General features: G+C 44.4%; 1 non-coding gene across 1 annotated transcript; it reads left to right on the top strand.

Annotated features, from left to right (window-relative positions):
• The first annotated feature begins 5044 nt into the window (after positions 1–5044).
• On the top strand, positions 5045–5116 carry trnaq-cug (transfer RNA glutamine (anticodon CUG)). Its single transcript has one exon. It is a non-coding gene; the product is annotated as a tRNA-Gln (tRNA).
• The last annotated feature ends 4610 nt before the right edge of the window (positions 5117–9726 follow it).

Raw genomic sequence — 9726 nt, 5'->3', positions numbered from 1 at the left:
TGTGAGGATCCATGAATACTGCTGAACATTGTGCAATCATCGGTGAACATTTCCACTTCTGACCTTAACGTGGAGGGAAGTAGACGGAACAGCTGAAGGTGGTTGGGCCGAGGACACTACCCTGAGGAACTCCTGCAGAGATGTCCTGGAGCTGAAATGATTAACCTCCTACAACCACGACCATCTTTCTATGTGTCAGGTTTAACTCCAAACACTGGAGAGTTTGCCCTCAGGTACCTATTGTTTCCAGTTTTGCTCGGGCTCTGATGCCACACTCTGTCAAATGCAGTCTTAATATCAAGGGCTGTCATGCTGTCCTCAACCTCTGAAATCCAGCTCTTTTATCCATGTTTGAACCAAGGCTGTAATGAGGTCAGGAGCTGAGTGGCCCTGGCGGAACCCAAACTGGGCGTCACTGAGCAGGTTATTGCTGAGAAAGTGCTGCTTGATAGCACTGTTACTGACACCTTCCATCACTTTACTGATGATCGAGAGGAGGCTGATGGGGTGGGAATTGACCGGGTTGGATTTATCCTGCTTTTTATGTACAGGACAGACCTGGGTAATTTTCCATATTGTCAGGTAGATACCAGTGTTGTAACTGTACTGGAACAGCTTAGCTATTGGAATATTGCCAGGGCCCATAGCCTTTGAAGTTCCCAGTGTCTCCAACTGTTTCCGGATATCACGTGGAGTGAATCGAATTGGCTGAAGACTGGTGTGTGTAATGCTGGGGTCGACTGAAGGAGATCAAGATGGGCCATCCACTCAGCACTTCTGGCTGAAGATTGCTGCAAATGCTTCAGCCTCATCTTTTGCCCTGATGTGCTGGTCTCTTCTAACGTTGAGGATGGGGATATTTGTGGAGCCTCCTCCTCTGGTGAGTTCTTAAATTGACCACCACCATTCACAATGGATGTGGCAGGACTGCAGATCTTAGATCTAATCCTTTGGCTGTGGGATTGCTCAGATCTGTCTTTCACTCGCTGGTTTTTGCTGGTTCTCTCACCACCTGCTGCAAACCCAGTCGAGCAGCTTTTTCCTTTAGTGCCCAACCAGCTCGATCAGTCGTACTGCTGCTGAGCCACTCTTGGTGGTGGACATTGAAATCCCCCACCCAGAGTACTTTTTGTATCCTCAGTGTTTCCTCTAAGTGTTGTTCAGCATGGAGGAGCACCGATTCATCAACTGAGGTAATCAGCAGGAAGTTTCCTTGCTCATGTTTAACCTGAAGTCATGAGGCTTCTTGTGGTCCGGCGTCAATGTTGAGCACTCCTCTAGTAACACCCTCCTGACTGGATACCATTGCGCCACCCCCTCTGCCGTTGGGACAGGACTTATCTAGGGATGGTGATGGTGGTGTCTGGGGCATTGTCTGTAAGATATGATTCTGTGAGTATGTCAGGCTGTTGCTTGCCTAGTCTGTGAGACAGCCCTCCCAATGTTGGCACTAACCCCCAGATGTTAGTGAGGAGGACTTTGCATGGTCATCAGGGCTGTTTCTGCCGTTGTCTTTTCCGGTGCCTAACTTTTACACTAAACCTAAGGTCTATCTCTCCTCCACCACTACCTTACATTATCACCCATACGCCTTTCTAATAGTTGCTTAATTGCCCCTAATGGGGCCGACTCCACTACCCGCTCTGGCAATGCATTCCACGCCCCAACCACACTCTGAGTAAAGAACCGACCTCTAACATCTCCCCTATATCTACCTCCGCTCACTGTAAAACGATGCCCCCTCATAATAAGTACCTCCACCCTGAGGAAAAATTCTCTGGATGTCCACTCCATCTGTACCTCTGATCATTCTGTCAAGTCACCTCTCATCCTTCGGCGTTCTGAAGAGAAAAACACCAGTTCTTGCAACCTTTTCTCGAACTCTATACTGCAAAGGCTGGATCATTAAGTTTGTTCAAGAATGAGATAAGACAAATTTTTAATCAGTAAGGAAATGGGGAATGAGCAAAAGGCAGGAAAATAGAGCTGAGGATTCTCGGATTAGCCATAATCTCACTGAATAGCAGAGTGGACTTGATGGGCTGAATGGCCTACTTCTGCTTCTATATTTTACAGTCTTGTGGTTTAGACATCTATGAGTGAAGAAGCAGTGCTCTTAACAAGTTGATGGTTCCCTATTGGTCATGTCCCGAGATAGCACTGTAGCGGCTGTCAGTAATGTTCTGAACAGATGGGTTCGAATGTGTTTTGATTGTGAAAATTGAAAATAAGCAATGATTTGACAATCAAATGCTAGTCTGCTGTCAAGTGTTTTCTGAGAAATAAAACCATCTGATTCCTTTCAGGGAAAGAATGCTGACCCATCCTGTTTTGGATGTGAGGTACTGTTAATCCCACAGCAATGTTCTGCCTTTATCTGCCCTCTGACATGTCACACCAAGCCAAATCAGTTGTATCAAATCCAGCATAATGTCTCCAGAAAAGAACACCAACTTGGCTTGCCTTTATTGTTCAAAGCTTTGAGTACTGGAGTTGGGATATCATGTTATGGCTGTACAGGACATTGGTTAGACTTCTTTTGGAATACTGCGACTTTCAAATGCATGAATAGAATGGTTTCAAATCTATTACTGGGATGGGAATAGAGGGATATGGTTCCCGGAAGTGGAGGGGGTTTTAGTTGTGACAGGAAGCATGTTGGTGCAGGCCTGGAAGGTCAAAGGGCCTGTTCCTGTCCTGTAATTTTCTTTGTTCTACTGCGTGCAATTCAGTTCTCCCTGCTCTAGGAAGGATGTTGTGAAACTTGAAACGATTTTGAAAAGACTCACAAGGATGTTGCCAGAATCGGAGGGTTGGAGCTACAGGGAGAGGGTGAATAGGCTGGGGCTGCTTTTCCTGGAGTACCAGACGGTTGTAGTTGGTGGTGGGCGGACCTTATAGAGGTTTATAAAATCATGAGGGGTATGGATAAGGTAAATAGACAAGGTCTTTTCCCTGAGGTAGGGGTGTCCAAAGTTTAAAGGTGAGAGAGAAAGATTTAAAAGGGACCTAAGGGGTAACCTTTTCACACAGAGGGTGGTGTGTGTATGGAATGAGCTGCCAGAGGAAGAGGTGGAGGCTGGTACAATTACAACATTTAAAAGGCATCAGGATGGGGATATGAACAGGAAGGGTTTAGAGGGACATGGGGAAAATGCTGGCAAATAGGAGCAGATTGTGATCTATATAAATGACTTGGATGAGGAAGTGGAAGGATGGATTACTAAATTTGCTGATGACGCGAAGGTTGGTGGAATTGTGGACAGAGTGGAGGGCTGTTGTCAGTTGCAATGGAGCATTGACAGGATGCAGAGCTAGGCAAAGAAGTGGCAGATGGAATTCAACACAGAAAAGTTTGGAAGGTCGAATTTAAGTGCAGAACACAGGGTTAATGGCAGGATTCTCAGCAGTGTGGAGAAACAGCGGGGTCTTGGGATCCACATTCTTAGATCCCTCAAAGTTGCGACCCAAGTGGATAGGGTTGTAAAGAAGATCTTTGGTGTGTTGCCTTTCATTGGCAGTGGAATTGAGCTTAAGGGCTGTGAGGTGTGGATAAATCTCCAGAACCTGATCAGGTGTTTCCCAGAATTTTGTGTGGGATGCGAGGGAAGAGATTGCTGGTCCCCCTGCTGAGATATTTATATCATCAAAAGCAACAGACAAGTTGCTACAAGATTGGAAGTTGGCTCATCTTGTGCCATCGTTTAAGAAGTTTTGTAATGAAAAAACAGGGAACACTGAGACCAGTCAGGCTTACATCAATGGCAGGGAAGTGGTCGGAGGAGATTGTGAGTGACACGATTCATTTGCATTTGGAAAGGCTGGGACTGATTGGGGAGAGTCAACTTTGCTTTCTGCAGGGAAATCGTATTCCTCCAACTCGAGTGAGCTTTGTGAAGAGGTGACAAAGAAAATGGGTGAAGGTCAAACGGTGAGCGTTGTCAATATGGACCTCAGCAAAGTGTTCACAAGGTTCCACATGGTAGATGTTTAGTAAGGTTAGAGCACATGGGATCCAGGGATAGGTAACCAATTGGAAACAAAATTCTCTGAGGACTTGGCGGGGGAAGCGCAGACTGAGATTAATTTAGATAAATGTGAGGTGCCACATTTTGGTAAGGCAAACCAGGGCAGGGGCTTACACAGTTAATGGTAGGGCCCTGGGGAGTGTTGCTGAACAAAAGGACTGCGTATAGTAGGGTGTAGTTGTATATTTCCTTTGAAAGTGGAGTTTCAGGTGGACAGGATGGTGAAGAAGGCATTTGGTATGTTTGCATTCATTGGTCGGAACATTGAGTGAAGGAGTTGGAATCTCACATTCTGGCTGTACAGGGCATTGATGAGGGCATTTTTAGAATACTGTGCACAATTCCGGTCACCCTTCCATTAGAAGGATGTCACTAAACTTTAGAAAGAGCAGAAAAGATTGACTGAGATATTACTGGGATTGGAAGGTTTGTTATAGGGAGAGGTTGAGCAAGGTTGAGAAAATCATGAAAGGCATGGACAGGGTGAATAGCCAAGGTCTCTTCCCAAGGGCTGGGGGAGTACAAAATGAGAGGGCATAGATTTTAAAAACTGACAGAACTGCAAAAGCCGTACATCAGGAACAAAAACAGAAATTGCTGAAAAAGCTCAGCAGCTCTGGTCAAGAGAAGTCAGAGTTCGTGTTTCGTGTCCAGTGACCCTTCCTTAGAAACAAGGTTATCTATTCTTTCCTGACAGGTCAATTTCTCATCCCAGACAACATCCTGGTGACCCTCCTCTGTCCTCCCTCCAACGCTATCACATCCTTCCTGTAGTGAGGTGACCAGAACTGCACACAACACTCCAGCTGTGGCCTGACCAACACTCTGTACAACTCGTCAGTTTCGCATCCATTTCCGTGTGTGCAGTTGTGTCTGTCAGTGAGCAGGGAGCAGTGTTACACCCCTGTTATCTCCACGCCAGAATCAGGATTGAGGATGAAGCTATCGCAGCCATTTCTCAATCCCGTTCCATCTTTTCCTTTCCCTCTGTCTCATGTGCAACCCCCTGTGAGGCTGGTCCCATGGTGTAATGGTTAGCACTCTGGACTCTGAATCCAGCGATCTGAGTTCAAATCTCAGTGGGGCCTCTATTTGCTGTGTCCCTGCCAGTTGTTTAATTTGGGGCACAATAATGAAATCTGCTCCGAATCCCGGCCTTATTTCACTGACACGTCTGAGCTCATCAAATTTCTGCCAGCAACAGCAGCACAGTGCGATCCGAATGCTTCATTGGTGACGTGGCAGTTTAATCTGTCTCTGGACCAAGTGGAAAGCCGGTCCTGTGCGTGTGGCCACCGGAGTTTCGCAAGTACCTTTTACCATCAGAAATTCGAGAGGTGAAAGTTTGCCCTCTTAGACCATAAGACCATAAGACATATGAGTGGAAGTAAGGCCATTTGGCCCATCGAGTCCACTCCGCCATTTCATTCATGGCTGATGGGCATCTCAACTCCACTTCTCTGCACTCTCCCCGTTGCATTTAATTCACTGTGAGATCAAGAATTTATCGATCTCTGCCTTGAAGACATTTAACATCCCGACCTCCACTGTGCTCCATGGCAATGAATTCCACAGGCCCACCACTCTCTGGCTGAAGAAATGTCTCCTCATTTCCGTTTTAAATTTACCCACTCTAATTCTAAGGCTGTGCCCACGTCCTAGTCTCTCCGCCTAATGGAAACAACTTCCCAGCATTCAGCCTTTCTAAGCCATACATTATCTTGTAAGTTTCTATTAGCTCTCCCCTCAACCTTCTAAACTCTAATGAATACAATCCTAGGATCCTGAGCTGTTCATCGTACGTTAAACCTACCATTCCAGGGATCATCCGTGTGAATCTCCACTGGACGCACTCCAGCGCCACTATGTCTTTCCTGAGGTGTGGGGCCCAAAATTGGACACAGTATTCTAAATGGGGCCTAACTAGAGCTTTATAAAGCTTCAGAAGCACTTCACTGCTTTTCTATTCCAACCCTCTTGACATAAACGACAACATTACATTCACTTTCTTAATAACGGACTCTACCTGCAAGTTAACTTTTAGAGAATCCTGGGCCAACACTCCCAGATCCCTTTGTATTTCCGCTTTACAAAATTTCTCACCGTTTCAAAAATTGTCCATGCCTGTATTCTTTTTTCCAAAGTGCAAAACCTCGCATCTTCAGTCCTGGCTGGAGCTTTGGGAAAGAAATGGGTCTTATGAAGCTGATTATTTTCGCTGTTGGAAGGAAGATTCCACTGAAATTTGTATTCAATCTCCACCTGGTGAGTCACGGAAACCCTGTTTTGCAGTTTGTTAAAACTCACGACGGAATGAATTGCCTCCCTGATCAAATTTTCATTGGCAAGCTCTCATTGAGCTTCACAAACCAACCCCCCACCGCACCCGCCCCGCACTGTGGTTTGCATTGACAGCTTGGAAACTATCTTTGTCTCAGAGATAGCAAGAACTGCAGAAGCTGCATTTCACCTCTGTGTGCGCAGTTGTGTCTGTCAGTGAGCAGGGAGCAGTGTTACATCACTGACAGAATCAGGATTGAGGATGAAGCTATCGCAGCCATTTCTCAAACACTTTTCATCCTTTCCTCTCCCTTTGCCTGATGTGAGGTAGGCCCGTGCTGCCGCTATTATGATTTATGAAAGTGGGAGAATGGGGTTTAGGAGATTACCAGACATGAATGAATGGCAGAGCAGAGTCGATGAGCCAAATAGCCTAATTTCTGCTCCTACGTCTTCCGATCTTCTGGTCTTATCTTCTGTTGATGCAGTTCTCTCACTGCCAATTTTATCACTGGCTCTGTCTTTTATAACCTTGAAAACATATCATTTCTGACAACAGGATTGGTTCTGGATGTGAGTTTGCTCGCTGAGCTAGGAAACTCACATCCAAAACCTCAACCTCTGCTACAAATCTTCTCAAATCTCGCTAACAGAATTGGTCTTATGCGGTCAAAACTATCAGATTAAATTTTAATTGTTATTTTTTGGTGACAAAGTGCCTGGTTTAAATTAATTGTCTGAATTCAAACTTGTTGTCTTGATAAGGAAACAAAACTGTGGCTCGGACTGCGAGCTATCCAGCCTTCAATACAAATGTTACTTTCAGACATTCTGTGTACCTGCAAATCTACAACCTACCCACAGGCATCCCTTTTCACTAAGCTGAGGAACAACACATCATCTTTTAAGGGGACCACACGCTGCTTTCCCCCCAGTCATTTTATAAATATCAATACTTTACAAACACCAAGTGATGCCAATGAATTAAGCTTAATTTTCCTGACTGGTGTCAATCTTCCTGAATGTTGTTCGAGCTGAACTCGTTCAGGTAAGTGTGGAATATTCCATCTCAGTACAGATGTTAATCAGATTTTGCTGAGTAAGGAATTGACTTGCTTCCTGCAGGATGTCGAACCTCACAGCTGCTTTTGGCCGTGTGCATCTACTTACAGCATATCGACTGCAACAACTCAAGAAGGCAGCTCGCAGCCACATTGTCAAGGATATCAAGAACAAGAAATAAATTATACCACACCCAGAGAAACATGCATCCGATGAGATGCTAAATAAAGCCACAGGAATGATGTGGCCATTTCAAATCAGTTGCACATTCTCCCCCTGTGTGCAGTCTTTCCTCCAGGTGCTCCAGTTTCCTCCCAGAGTCCCAATGTATGCATTTTAGGGGAGATTGATCATGTGAAATTCCCTCCTTCTTGTCCTAGGATGCTCAGATTATGTGTATGAGCAATGGAAAATGCAGGGTTACAGGGACAGGGTTGTAGGATATTTTGAGTGGGGATACTCTTTGGAGGATTGTTATGGACTCGATTCACCCAAAGGCATGCTTGTGTAGTGAAGGGGCACGAAGATTGTATGATTGCGGTCAAGGGTCTCAGACGTCACTCGAGGGGAAATCAGTGATGATCGTCTCATTGAATGCTCCCATTGAATTATGCCAATATCGTCTCTTTAAATCCTGACAGTTAAACTCCCCCATTATAATTATCGAGTATTTTTGTTCTTATTTCCCACTATTGATTTGTTTCAGAAGATACCTCTGTTTGAATTGTCGGACATGGCCTATTCTGTTCATGTGCAGAATTTGTCTAATTCTTGGGGTTCATGAGAAGGGACAGGAGTAACTGGTCAGGACATGCACCGCTTATGTAACAATTCCCCTTACACTAGTTGTTGATTTTACTACTTGCGTTCGTGGTTGTAATTAGGTTCCATTAACTTGGGAAATACCTTTCAGGTCTAGTGAATTCTCCGTCCTATAAATGAGGGAATTTTCCAAATCTCTTAAAGAGAGAAAGCCTAATCCTTGACAAGAATCATCATAAATACTTATTATTTACAAAAGGGAAATCATGTCGCTGAGTTTTTTGATCAAGCTGAAGATTCTGTGGGCAATTACTGATATTCAGAATATCTACTACCCAGTCTTAGCCGCATTTGGTGTCCCGGGTAAGTTACACCCTGTGAATAATGTTTCAAAAAGTGGAATATAAACATTTGTTTCAGTGTAACATTTCTGACAGTTTGTTTTAGTGATCTTCGGTACATTTGAGAAATGAGTAGACATCAAGAAGAATTCCGTTGTTCTATAAGAATTCTTTGACATTGTAAGACATGTGAGGCAAAAATACCATTTTTTTTTATCCTGCTGAAGGGTATAAATCCCAACATTGATTCTCCTGCTCCTCTGATGCTGCCTGACCTGCTGTGTTCCTCCAACTTCACACTGCATTGACTCTGTTTATCTATCTAGCTGTCCTTTCTTTTTTAAACTTCTTTCTTTCTTATTTTCCTTCTTTCCTTCTTTCTTTATTTCTCTCATTCTTTCCTGCTTTCTTTCTTTCTTTCCCTCTTTCTTTCCATTTTGTTTTCAATCCCTCATTCCTCCTTTTCCGGTATTTCCTCTCTCCTTTCTCACTGGATTTCATTCCTTTTTTATGGCCTTGTTGTTTTCTAAATTGCTACTAAAAGCTTTTCCTCTAAAACAGTATTAAGATTGGGATTGTCGAAAAACCTAATGGCAATTGATAAAATGTTCACGTGACCCAACAGAACAGAACCAAACATCGGAGATTCTGAATAGTTCATTTCTGTCCAGCATTTCTGTGCTTGTTGGAAAATGTGGCTCCAAACTGCACAGTTATTCGTTTTGTCTTTACTGAAAATCCTTTTTGCTTGTTTTAACATTGTTTCGCTGATCCATATATGTTTGGTAAACAATGTATCTTTCATTCTGATACTTATTACGAATTCTCACAGAACCTCAAATGCTGAAAGAATAATTTGAACATGTTTATGCCCTCAAAAAGCAAGTCTAAGCCAAGCAACTGAGTTTAGGTATTATCTGAACGGGTATTAGATATTATCGGGGTGGCCCAGTGGGCTCAGTGGTTCGCACTGCAGCCTCACAGCACCAGGGAACCGGGTTTGATTCCAGCCTCGGGCGACTGTGTGTGGAGTTTGCACATTCTCCCTGTGTCTATGTGGGTTTCCTCCGGGTGCTCCGGTTTCCTCCCACAGTCCAAAGATGTGCAGGCTAGGTGGATTGGACATGCTAAATTGCCCATCATGTTCAGAGGCGTGTGGGTTATAGTGGGATGGGTCTGGGTGGGATGCTTCAAAGGGCTTGTTGGGCCAAAGGGCCTGTTTCCACACTGCGGGGAATCTAATCTAATGGTGA

This window comes from Stegostoma tigrinum, chromosome 45 (genome assembly GCF_030684315.1).
Source record: "Stegostoma tigrinum isolate sSteTig4 chromosome 45, sSteTig4.hap1, whole genome shotgun sequence".
Taxonomy (NCBI): Eukaryota; Metazoa; Chordata; class Chondrichthyes; order Orectolobiformes; family Stegostomatidae; genus Stegostoma; species Stegostoma tigrinum.
Note: the sequence above shows the minus strand (reverse complement) of the source record. Positions and strands in the feature narration are given on the sequence as shown.